A 13,707-nucleotide genomic window follows, 5' to 3' on the forward strand; every position below is an offset into this window, starting at 1 on the left:
GGTTCAGCCCATTAAGACTTCCAAAATGCTAAAGTTCCAAAATTCAAAGGCTGTGTCCAAAGGTCAAACATTAGGGAAATTGGATGCTTTGTGTGTGCCCTAAAAGTCTTCATCCATCCCTACATAGGAGGGGGCAACCTTGCAAGTAGGGGATGAGAGAGAAAATCACACACACACACACACACACACACACACAAGCTCCCTTTACACAAAAGGGAATGAGGGACACATATCAGCTCCCTAGCCCAGATGCCCAGATGCCCACAAGGTGTACTCAAATCCTATTGGATGGCCTTGGAGGTGGACCAATGAGAATTAGGCTAGAGTAAATCTAGTTTAATCAATTTAAAACACTTAATAAAAGAACCAATGGGAATTAAGCTCTCTAGAAGACTATTGGACAGACTCCCAAGGGGTCCAATAAGCATTCAGCAGCCCAATGGCTTGCCTGATTCCTATTCGCCAAGAGGCAAAGGGTTCCCATGAGAGTTTAGTTGCATTTATTAATTACCTAAAGCTCTCACAAAAGGGGAAACGGGGACACATGTCATAAGGCTATCACTTATGCTGCTTAATTACCATTGGCTAAGCCTAGGGAGGTCCAATAGGATGCTAGCAAGAGCAAATAGCAAGAGGGGTCGACCAAGAGAGAGGGGGGGATGATTTTTCAAAGGCATTATCACCTACACACTCACACTAGCTCATGTGTGGAGTAAAAATACTCTCTCTCCTTCTCAAGCTTTAATGCAAAGCTTATCACCTACTCCAAGCTTGTGAGAAGGAAGGCCTACACAACCAACTCTTGGCTTTGTGATGCAAATCCAACCAAGAGCCAAGGTTCAATGCATGCTCATCTCCTCTACCATGCTAATTACTAAGCTAAGCTATGCTAATATGAGTGATTATGTAAGGAGATGTACATCTTTCTCGTCATACCCCGCTAGCTCTCACCATCTTCGAAGGTGTGTGAGGTCTTGGGTCTGAGACCGTGAGGGAATTGATGTTGTGTTTGATAATTGTTTTGCTTAGTGCATGAAGTTTCCATCTTCATTGCACTAGCTAGTATTGAAGGAAAACAAAGAATTGTATTGTAAAATGTCTCTCTTGATGGGAGAAACCATAATACAAAGCCTTTTGGAGGGGGGACCGGCTCCATGAAAATCCGGTCCTCAACTGTTGTCAATTGCTTAATTTCTCTCTCTTTTGAAGTATTGTTCATGCTATCTAACTAGGTGTTATGTTTTTTGTTGCTCTCTCCACCCAAGCACTATTGTTATTCTCATTAGGAAGCGATTCTAATGAAATGCTCACTATGTTCATGCTATTTTCCGCTACACATGAGTTACTAGAACATTAAATGTTACATTGGTATCAGAGCACAAGGTTTCTCTTTTCTTGCTCAAGAACGGAGGTCCTCAAGCTAGCTATAAATGGTTGGTACTATTAATTGCATGTGAATAAGTAGAATAGGGATTTTTCAGCCTTGCAGTGCGCCTGCCTTTGTGCAGATAACGGGGCATCACCGCCGAGAGCTATAGTCTTAATAGTGGAGTCCTACGGGGCTTGCCTACGGCTTAACCACTATTGAGCTATTAGAAGCTTGATAGGAGCCGATGCTGTTTTGGTGCTGAACGACCCTCCTATTCCTTGCAATTAATGGTATTCAAGCCACGGGTACAGTAGCTTGAGTGTTATTTCTAAAGGGGTAAAGAGGAGTAGAAACTAGGGCTTGAAGTGCCAAAGTACACTTAAAAAGTTTACACCTAAAAGTTGTTAGAATGGCTGACAATAGTAAAGAGAGTGAAATTAATGTTAATAACTTTGATTTTGCTAACGAGCAAGCTACTAATGATGCCCTGATGCTTGTTAACTATCTTGTTTCTAGGCTTCAACAAGCCATGGGCAATCCATCCCTCCAAAGTGAAGTGCAAAGGTAGCTCCATGCTCATGGGATTCTCCAAGCTCCCCACCATGACAAGAGAGAACCTAGGAAGCCTCCTTGCGAGACTTCCAAAAGAGGTCTCTCTCCGATTCAGGAAGAAGAAGAGGATCCCTATGAAGGGCTCATAAATTTGCTCCTTGATGACGCATCTCTTTCTCAAAAGAGAACTCAAGAGCCTCCACCAAAGGAACGAGAAAGAAGTGAGTCTCCCGCCACCTCGAAGGAGATCGCTTTAAGAAGACGGCGGGCTAAACGCTCTCCATCGCCTGCAAAACGGAGAAGACCATCACATACTTCTCCACACCATACTTCAAAGAGGGATGACAAAAAGCAAGAGAAGAAAAAGGAGAGAAATAGGACACCCTCTTCTCCATCTTCTTCATCCTCTTCCTCTTATGAAAGTGATGGTGAAGACAACAAAGATCAAGGCAAGAAAAAGGCGAGAAAGAGGTCACCCTCTTCTCCATCTTCCTCAAATTCTTCATCTTCTGAAGAAAGTGATGGTGCAACCTTTGAACCATCAAAAAGAAGAGGCCATAGAAAATCCTATGCGGCGTGGAAGAGGTCATCCAAGCTCAAGAAGTTCAAAGAGGGAGGGAAGAGCATCTCTTTCCTTACCTACAATGGCACTTTTGGTGCTACAGACAAAGTCTTGGCCTTCATCCAACAATTTGATGCGGCATTCGGAGATGAGGGCTTCACGGAGTCCTCTAAGCTACGCCATGTTGCTATGCACATTCAAAAGTCCACCAGACAATGGTGGTCTAGCCTACGGGTCAACAATGAAGCTCCACAAACATGGAAAGCTTTAAGAGCTTCCATTATGAAGCAGTTTTTGGCCACCTATGCCAAAGACAAAGTACTCACCAAATGGCGAAGCTTGAAGCTCTCTCCCTATGAATCCATCCACAAATATGTAAACAAGTTTTGGGACCTACAACTCAAAGCCACTATCTTCAAAAAGTTGGATTTTGGAGAGCAAAAGCAATAGTTTTGTGCGGGCTTAACCGAAGAAATGGCGGAGTATGTCAACTCCCAAAGGCCACGCACCATATCCGCAATAATACATGATACTATGGTGGCCTCTCAAATCAATTTCCAAATAGGGGCTAAGATGAATTCTAAGCCCCCTGAAAACAAGGGTTCCAATGAGTCTAAGGGGAAGGACAATGTCCAAAAGTCTTATGAGGGCAGTTCCAACGAAGCTAAGGAGAAGGGAGTTTACAAAGGCAAAAATAAACTCTCTCCTGAAGAGCTTGAGCGTTATCGCAAGGATAGCTGGTGTTTCAAGTGCGGCGAACAAGGGCATGCGTACTGTGCTTGACCCCAAACAAACAACTGCCATGATCCTCCTAGAGCTACCTTGGTCGAAATCCAAGAGGAGGAAACTCACCACAAAGGATCTCCTCCATGCCATGCTTGGGGAAAGGTAAGAGAACATGATGCTTTCATTCTCTTTGACCCTGGTTCTACTCACAATTTTATATCTATAGAGTTGGCCACCAAGCTAGGCATACAAGCCTACGAGATGGGAGATGTCCTACCCGTAGATGGTGCTTTCAAGGGGCAAGAAGCTTCAGTCACTCCCTTAATCAAGAAATTGAGGCTCCATGTCCAAAGCTATGTGGACAAAGAGGACTTCTTTATCTCTCGTGTCAAGCATGAGAATGTAATCCTAGGGGCACCATGGTTTGATCGCATGGCTGCCAATGTTAAATTCCCTGAAAGGAGAATCTCCTTTAAGTTCAGGAAAAAAGATATGTATATAGATGCTAAGGAAATGGGTAATACTATACCCATTGTACATACACAAGCTTTCAACAAGTCAATAAAGAGCTCTATTTCCGTGTACATGATTTTTGTTAAAGATTCTCAAGATGAACTTAATGTTTTACCAAAAGAAAATATACACAATCAAAAGGAATTACAGTTATCCAATTTTCTCAAGGGGTTTCAAGATGTCTTTATTGACGACATCCCTTGTGAGCTACCTCCTAAACGAGGCAATGATGACCATGCAATTGAACTTCTTCCAAGAAGTTCACCGCCTAACAAACCTCCTTATAGAGTTTCTCAAGCTCAACAAGAGGAGATTATGCAGCAAGTGCATGAGTTAGTTGAGAAGGGCATGGTTAGGCCTAGCTCATCTCCATTTTGTTCTCCTGTGCTACTAGTGCAAAAGAAAGACGGCACATATTGTATGTGTGTTGACTATAGAGCACTAAATAGGATCACTATCAAGAATAGGTTTCCCATTCCACAGGTAGAAGACTTATTTGATAAGCTACAAGGGTCTACCTACTTCAGTAGGATTGACCTAAAAAGTGGCTATCATCAAATAAGGATAGTTGATCAAGACATTGTAAAGACCGCATTTCGCACTACGTTTGGTCTTTACGAATACATTGACATGCCTTTTGGCTTGACCAATGCACCAACCTCATTCAACCGCTTGACGGAGAAGCTATTCAGGCCTCACTAAACCTTTACTGGAGTGTTCTTTGATGATATCATCATCCACTCTAATTCATTAGATGAACACAAGCAACACCTCCAGGTAATATTTCAAGTTCTAAGAGAGAATAAACTTCATGTTAATTGAAAGAAAAGTGAATTTTTCTTACAAGAGATTGAGTATTTATGTCACATTATCTCTCAAGATGGAATCCAAATGGATCCATCAAAGTTAGAGGTAATAAAAGGATGACCTAAACCAACGAATCTTCATGAATTAAGAAGCTTTATAGGTATGTGTGCATACTATAGACGCTTCATAGAAAAGTTCTCACTAATAGCAAGACCATTACATGACCTAACAAAGAAAAACATTAGGTACACATGGTCTGCCAAGGAGAACAATGCTTTTGAAAAGCTTAAAGCAAAGCTTATCTCTCAGCCTGTGCTTACACTATCGGATCTCACAAAGCCATTTGAGGTCCAATGTGACGCTTGTGGTGATTGCCTTGGAGCTGTTTTGCTTCAAGAAGGGCACACCATAGGCTATGAAAATCAAAGGCTCGACCCTGTTGAGCAAGATCTAGGCATATATGAAAAGGAACTCTTCGCAGTTCTACATGCCTTAGACTCATGGAAGCACTATTTATCGGGGACTCCTTTCATTCTGCGAACGGACCACCAAAGTCTTAAGTACTTCATGACGCATACCAAGCTCTCCGACAAACAAATGAGGTTGGCAAATTTCCTTTTGCAATTTCATTTTCATATCGCTCACATTGCTGGCAAGCATAATCAAGTAGCCGATGCACTCTCAAGACGGCCAAGAGTGAATGCGGTTTCCATAGTAACCCACAATGATCTATCTTCTATGATAGATGAGTATGCTATTGATCCCGATTTTAGAGATGTGATTTCAGCCCTTGCACTAGGGAAGAAAGAGGAACCATTTACTTTACAAGATGGTTATCTTCTCTATGGCAATAGACTATGCGTTACTAGCTCACTACGTGAGAAAGTAATGTATGAATCTCATGCTCCTCCTTATGCAGGGCATAGAGGGATTCAGTCTACCCTAAAGGGAATTGAAACATATTTCTATTGGCCTACCATGAAAGCAAACATATAAGAGTATGTTTCTAAATGTGTGGTATGCCAAAAGATGAAGTTTGATAGAGGGAAGCAACTTGGATTACTTCAACATTTGCCGATCCCTAATTCACCATGGGAGAGCATATCCATGGATTTTATCTTTGGATTGCCTAAGTCTATCCATGGGAATACGGGAATATGGATGATAGTAGACAGGTTCAGTAAACGAGCTCATTATACCTGTCAAAAAGACTATCAAAGCCCATCAAATGGCAACCCTCTTCATTTCACAAATCTTCAAGTACCATGGCTTGCCAATGTCCATAGTGTCGGATAGAGATCCTAGAATGACCAATAATTTTTGGAAGGGTCTCTTTGAGAATTTAGGAACAAGGCTAAACTTCTCTTTGGCCTATCACCCGCAAACGGATGGCCAAAGTGAAATAGCTAACCTAACATTTCTCGAGCTACTAAAAGCCTATGTAACGGAAGTAGATCAAAGATCCCAATGGGAGAAGTACTTACCCTTAGTGGAGTATGCCTACAATAACAAAGTACATACTTCCACGGGAAAAGCACCTTTTGAGGTAATTGAGGGAAGATCAAAAAGTCCCTTGCTACTTAGGGTACATGGGAAGATCTTCGCTGTAGATGAGTATAACTGAGACCTACAAGAATCTTTTCAAAAGATTAAGGATGCTATCTCTATCTCACAACAAAGGCAAAAGGCTGCTACTGACAAGAACAGAAGAGCCCAAGCCTTTAAAGAAAATGATTGGGTCTTACTCAAATTTCCCAAGGCTCGATTAAGGCACACGACAGGCAAGAATCCTACGGGACACCAAAAGTACTATGCTAAGTTAGCAAAAAGGTACTATGGTCCCTTCCAGATTCTTAGGCCAATCAATGAGATGGCCTATCAACTCAAGTTGCCTAATCACTGGCTCATACAAAATGCTTTCCATGTGAGCCTATTAAAGCCTTACAAAGGAGAGCCACCTCAAGAACCAACTACTGAAGACCCACCGGAGATTCAGGACCAAGAAGAGGTGCTGCAGCCCGAGTCCATTCTCCGACATGAAGACAAGGTACTAAGAGGCGGTAAGACTATCCGACGATCTCTTATTAAGTGTAAGAATTATCCTTTTAAAGATGCTAGCTAGATGGATGCAAGGCATACAATTAAAGGATAACCTAAACCTTGTCAATGCTTACAATGCTTCCCAAGAGTAAGCAAACGTACAAATGTTAAAAAATGAACAAAATCTTTGTCTTATACAACTCTCTTTTTCTTTATTGTGCACAAAAATGAAGTAGTATGCATGCTTAGATCAAGTTTGCGGAGACGACGTCTCCCGAACACCATGTAGAGCTTGTCACTCTACTATGGAAGATGATAGGACTAATGTGCATACATGCTTGCGAAAGCCTCAGGCTCTCAAGCGCCAAATGGACTAGTCATCCATTGTGGAACGATGTCATTGGGTAACATAGGGATCCTCTACCCGCTAGGAAAAAGGACTAATCAATATGCTTTATCTTTTCTACCCCATAGTCAAGGACGACTATGATTTCAAGAGAGAGGTAATGTCATAATAATCAATATCTAATTCTCCTAAATGATTTTCTCATGTTAAACTGATCATTTAATATGGGGAAGTGCTAAAGGAGAAAAAGCTAGAATATTGGTTAAGTTAGCAGACCGGCCACAGTAGGGATCCAAAGGAGGGAAAATAGGGATCCAAAGGGGGGGGGGGGGGCCATCTGCAAAAGAGCTATGTGCACCAATGGGCTTAAAAGACCCTAAGGTTCAGCCCATTAAGACTTCCAAAATGCTAAGGTTCCAAAATTCAAAGGTTGTGTCCAAAGGTCACACATTAGGCAAATTGGATGCTTTGTGTGTGCCCCAAAAGTCTTCATCCATCCCTACATATGAGGGGGCGAGCCTTGCAAGTAGGGGATGAGAGAGAAAATCACACACACACACACACACACACACACACACACACACACACACACACACACACACACACACACACCAAAGTACCGGTCTATGCTTGCTTTAGTTCAACTATCTCCTCCCACTTCGGTTCCCCCCCCCCCCCCTATTGGGACTATAGAGCTTTCTTTGCTCTGCCATACTTTCCTTGTAGTGGGGCTAGGCACTTGCATAATTGAAGCGTGAAAATTTTGGTATCATTATAAGGGTAGGCGGCCTTGTCTACTCTCTTCTACTCTTTGAGTATGGACTTCCCAGGCATTGGCAATCGCGGGCCGAACGTGGGATTTACATAGTAAGGGGTGGCCATGCGCATTCATCCCCACCTCTCTGGAAACGTGCACACCTACATATTTAAACAGAGGTGAGGACACACCTTGGCCCTTACTTAGCCTTGGATTATGTTTTTTTCTCTCTGCTCTGTGTCGTTACTGTCTGAACTTGTTGAGCGATGAAGCTTGCTGCTCAAACATCTCAAATGCCTTGTTTTACCTGCTTTAGCTTTTTTCAGTTATGGTACTATGCATGGTTGGCTCCAAGTGAGAGCTGGTTGGTGTAAATACTGTTAATTGATCTTGAAATTAAAACATTGTGCCGGACATGTTCAGCTTGTACCTTGAGACCTCTTATGCATTAAAAAAAGGGGAGGCTGAGTTGCTGTAGAAAACGTGGGCGGATTGCGGTTTAATACTGGTTGTTGTACTAGCTCTATTTCAAGACATGGTAGGTTTATAGCTATTGGTTGTTATGGCTCTATTTTCAGCCGCTGCAGGTTGAGCACTACTAGTTGTAAGATTGGCGCTTGTAATAACCGGTTGTAATATTGGGGCTAAGCATAAGTTTGTTGCAGGTGGTCGTACTTAAACCACTGAGGGTTGCTTGTTACATTTATTTAAAAATGATCTTCTTTAAACAAACTGCTATGCATGACTGGCTGGGGTCTTGAGACCTCGTATTGGTAGTTGTTTCTGTTGAAACACTGGCGTGGACTGAGGTTCCTCTTGCAAGTAGGTATGGGCTCTATGCTTACAGCTAAGGGTTGTTGATTTCACTAATTGTTATCATAACCACCTGGCAGTTTGCCGCTGCAGGGGTTGCTCTGAACTTGCCGATAAGGGCTGTGTGTTTTTTCAAAAAAAAAAAGTGTTGAGCCATTGCATAGTTGGCTTGGGTCTTGACCTTGTTTTGCATGTGGGAAATGACCTCTGTCGAACACTAGCAAGGATTGAAAGTTTCTAGCAAGCTCTGTGCTAGCAGCTAAGGGTTATTAACCGGTTATCTTACCTACCAAGTAAAATGTCGATAATACTGATGTGTTAGCTTATGGGTTGCCCTGGTTGTAACCTTTCTCTTCGATATTCAATATTCAAGGGGGGAGGGAGCTTGACTGGCAGGATTCAGAAACTGTTGGTTTTTTTTTTTTGATAAAACTGGTTGCCACACTTGGGCTTATCACCGTTGGGATTTCATAGCAGATAAGGGGATGGGGTGGTTTTTTTAAGTAACTGTGACAATTGAAACTTTAAAGCATCATACTCTAATCGGGCCTGATACTACAGTCCGTGATAACTTGGAATTCTGAAGGTAAGTATACAGCTGATACTTTCGGCTTTGGGTAAAAGCTAGGGTTGGTAATCCATGAGTCTACTTGGTATAGATGGAGTTTTTGATACTCTGTTGATTGGTCATACTGTCATTTTTTGTTGCAAAAAGGGAGATGATACATTAACCTCTTTTTTGATACCATTGGGCATCTTAAACAGTTTAAGTCGCTCTTGACCTCTCGGTGTGTAAAGGAATACCAATGACACCTTGAAATTGTTTCTCAGGAAGGTAAGTATATGGTTACTATTGCAAAGCATAGCTACCAAGCTATGGTGTAAAAAATAGATCTCACTGTGATTAAATTGATATATGGATTCTTGGTGGGCTTCACAGCTCAGTAAAAAAGGTAGAAGGTAACACTCATCTTTTGATGTAATAAGTAAAAGACTGCTATCATACAAGTTCTAATTAATAACCTAGCTTGTCTAAAGTCAATAAAATCTGTAAGATGGACATGGATAACAACTGATAGGGTCCATTGATACCTGTAAAACACATCCAAGGCTAACTGAATTGTTGTCTTCTTTGGATGGATGCAGGTAAGGACTCTATCCTGTCTTGGAGGGTTTTCTTTTCTTTGGCAAGCAACCTTGCTTAATGAAGCACTCACTGAAGAACGGGGAAGTTCTTTTACTACTGATCTAACTGAAAGAGGATCTCTTTCCTACAATCATTGTACCTAAATAATTCTGATACGAGTTATTTTTGTACTTATCTGTCCATTATTCCTTGGCCAACTGTCTTTTGAATGTAAAAATTCAATTATGTCTTATTAGTTAAGATTTAAACAGCTACACACACACACACACACACACACACACACACACACACACACACACACACACACACACACACACACACACACACACACACACACACACACACACACACACACACACAAGCTCCCTTTACACAAAGGGAATGAGGGACACATGTCAGCTCCCTAGCCCAGATGCCCACAAGGTATACTCAAATCCTATTGGATGGCCTTGGAGGTGGACCAATGAGAATTAAGCTAGAGTAAATCTAATTTAATTAATTTAGAAACACTTAATGAAAGAACCAATGGGAACTAAGCTCTCTAGAAGACTATAGGACAGTCTCCCAAGGGGTCCAACGAGCATTCAACAGCCTTATGGCTTGCCTGATTCCTATTGGCCAGGAGACAAAGGGGTCCAATGAGAGTTTAGTTGCATTTATTAATTACCTAAAGCTCTCACAAAAGGGGAAAGGGGGACACATGTCAGAAGGCTATCACTTATGTTGCTTAATTACCATTGGCTAAGCTTGGGGAGGTCCAATAGGATGCTAGCAAGAGCAAATAGCAAGAGGGGTCGACCAAGAGAGAGGGGGGGCTGATTTTTCAAAGACATTATCACCTACACACTCACACTAGCTCATGTGTGGAGTAAAAAGGCTCTCTCTCCTTCTTAAGCTTTAATAGAAAGCTTATCACCTACTCCAAGCTTGTGAGAAGGAGGGCCTACACCAACAACTCTTGGCTTTGTGATGCAAATCCAACCAAGAGACAAGCTTCAATGCATGCTCATCTCCTCTACCATGCTAATTACTAAGCTAAGCTATGATAATATGAGTGATTATGTGAGGAGATGTACATCTTTCTCGTAAGAATACTCCTTCTTCCTCTCAATCTACTCTCATACCCCGCTAGCTCTCACCATCTTCGAAGGTGTGTGAGGTCTTGGGTCTGAGACCGCGAGGGAATTGATGTTGTGTTTGATAAGTGTTTTGCTTAGTGCATGAAGTTTCCATCTTCATTGCTCTAGCTAGTATTGAAGCTGGAACACAGAATCGTATTGTAAAATTTCTCTCTTGATGGGAGAAACCATAATACAAAGCCTTTTGGAGGGGGGACCGGCTCCATGCAAATCCGGTCCTCAACTGTTGTCAATTGCTTAATTTCTCTCTCTTTTGAAGTATTGTTCATGCTATCTAACTAGGTGTTATGCTTTTTGTTGCTCTCTCCACCCAAGCACTCTTGTTATTCTCATTAGGAAGTATTCTAATGAAATGCTCACTATGTTCATGCTATTTTCCGCTACACACGAGTTACTAGACCATTAAATGTTACAGGTACAACCCTATGATATCATCATACCATAACCTCTAATGATCAGTACCTTTATATCAATGATAATTTGGAAATAATTGCTAGTAGCTAGTTATGTTTAATGGAATTTCTAGCAACATAAATGATATTGATGATGATATTTTATATATTATCATATCGAGCATTTTATAAGATGGTGATAATAACGATTCATGCTAAAACAAATCATGAGCTCACCTGCATAGATACACAAGAAGATTTAAAAATTTTCTCATGTAGGAAAACGGAGTCTTTCTCAATGTTTTTCATACAATGGATAACATCATGAGCTTCTGCTAGAGAGGCACCGCATACCTAGCTAGGTACGATTGGGGGGGTAGGGAACCACCGCCCCCCCCATCGGGCCCCCTGCCCCACCGGCCCCCCCATCGGGCCGGCGGTCCCTTGCCCCCAATCGTACCTAGCTAGGTATGCGGCGCCTCCCTCACAGAAGCTCCTGATGTTGAGGTAAGTCACAATGTGGGGAATATTGTGAGAATTTGTCCAAAACTTCTTGTGATAGTCACCACAAGCTCATGCTCACACCCTACTTACAAATCCATTATCTCCAGAAACTTGCTCTCATAAAGTAGATGACATGAGGATGATGGTGATCCTTTCTTCCCACCCTCGTGACTACTAAGCACTGGCAAGAACTCAAAGTAGGCCATGTTCAGGACGAGTGTGCAGGAGACATCAGATGGCTTGCATAAAGGATGTAGGTTGATACCAGCATAGCATTTTGAGGGTGCATACATGGTCCTTCCCACAATGTGTTCACCTGTAGCTCATGGCCCTTAGTTTCCCCTTCCCTGCTATTTCATCGCCCCTTCACCATCGTTTTGTTTCCCTGCGTCTAAGGATGTCTCAAATTCTACACTTATAGTTAAATAAAAAAAAGTTTTGTAATCCCTTATGAAGCGAATAAACACAAGGTAGAAACTCACACCTTTGTCTTTTGCTTCATGTAGGCAAAGAAAAGGGAGGTCCGTTTGAGCCTAGCCTTCTACTGCGTTCCTTTGCGGTTTCGGTAAGCTTCCAATCTCTTTTTGTGGGCCGAATCACGTGCTTGTAAGCGAGCATGTGTCAGTAAAAATTTTGGCTCAATGTTTTCAATGGTTGAGAGGATTAATTTTTGCTAGCGATTTCTCTTTTGGTAACTCTCGTTTCAAAATTAGTCTTGCTTGGTGGGCTTATAACATCTATAGAATAATCCTGCAGCGCACACCAATTGCAATCGAATCCAGCTTATTGAACTTAGGCTCTACCATGACATCTTGTACAAAGTTGCATGTAGCTAGTGGACCGAACTTGTGATATGGCATGTGTTACAAAGATCTCGTGTGTGACTACAAACTGGGGGTAGTTGGGCAAGATCCCGAAGCAAGAGAACACATTTGTTGCTGAAGGGATCTGCCAAAGTATTGCTTGTTACATTGACATTTTTTCTTACGATAAGGTCAAAAGTCGTTTGGGTTAGCATGGATAGCTCGTCTATAATTATAATATCTGCCTCTTTTATGTCCAAATATCGCTCATCGGTCTCATGAATAGAGAGGGAATACTGTTGATTCATAGTTGGTATCTTGAAGTGGTAATGGACTGTAGATGCAATGGTGCTAAGTCTTGTTGTTTGCCGCTCCGATGGCAAAGCACCCAATAATAATATAGAAGTGAGGGCATCAAAAGTGTCTATTTCATTTGTCTGTCGATCTCGTTTATTGCTATATATGTGAGGTATGCCGTCGTGCAGGAAGGACACATTTCTAGATTGTGAGCAAAGATGTCACATTGCATGCTCTAATCTTTATACCATACAATAATTTCAAACCATGACCTAGCATATGGGCGATAAGCTAGTTTCAAGTTGGCTGTAGTTTGCTCCCTAGCTTATTGAGAACTTCATACTGACACCTAGTACGGGAGAAACGAGGACATATATAGTAGTGTGATCAATTATTTAGATACCTAGTATGGTATCAATTATTTAGAGCTAAAGTAAAGATGCACAAGGTGAATTCACTACTGTGATATACCACATGCATTCACTAGTGTATTCACTATTGTAATACATCCTATGCATTGTCTAGCAACCATATGCAAAGAGTTGTGCGTATAACTAACAAGTGCAAAAGTTGATCGTCATCAAGTGTATACTTCTGAAAACGAGATCCAAATAAACCGAAGCAAGGGAAGTAATGCGAAAAATTCTAAAACAAGTAAATAGATAAAGCATGAATGCACTGAACAATAAATGAAGTGCTTTACAGACTTGCAATGTTGTACTGCTGCTTTTCAATTGTCCAATCTATAGGCCGATAGTTGAGTGAATCTACAAAAAAGCAATGTGAATAGTTAAACATAATATCTTGCAATGAAACGTCAAAGATTGAAAGTGCAAAGTATACAGTGCACGTACCAAGGTGTGCAAGTAGCAAGGTGCCATACAAAAGTATGGTGGAGAGCTGGCACTGTGGTCTCTTCAAAAAATTATAAGAAACGAAA

Source organism: Adiantum capillus-veneris, chromosome 8 (genome assembly GCF_014529385.1).
Source record: "Adiantum capillus-veneris isolate H3 chromosome 8, ASM1452938v2, whole genome shotgun sequence".
Lineage (NCBI taxonomy): Eukaryota > Viridiplantae > Streptophyta > Polypodiopsida > Polypodiales > Pteridaceae > Adiantum > Adiantum capillus-veneris.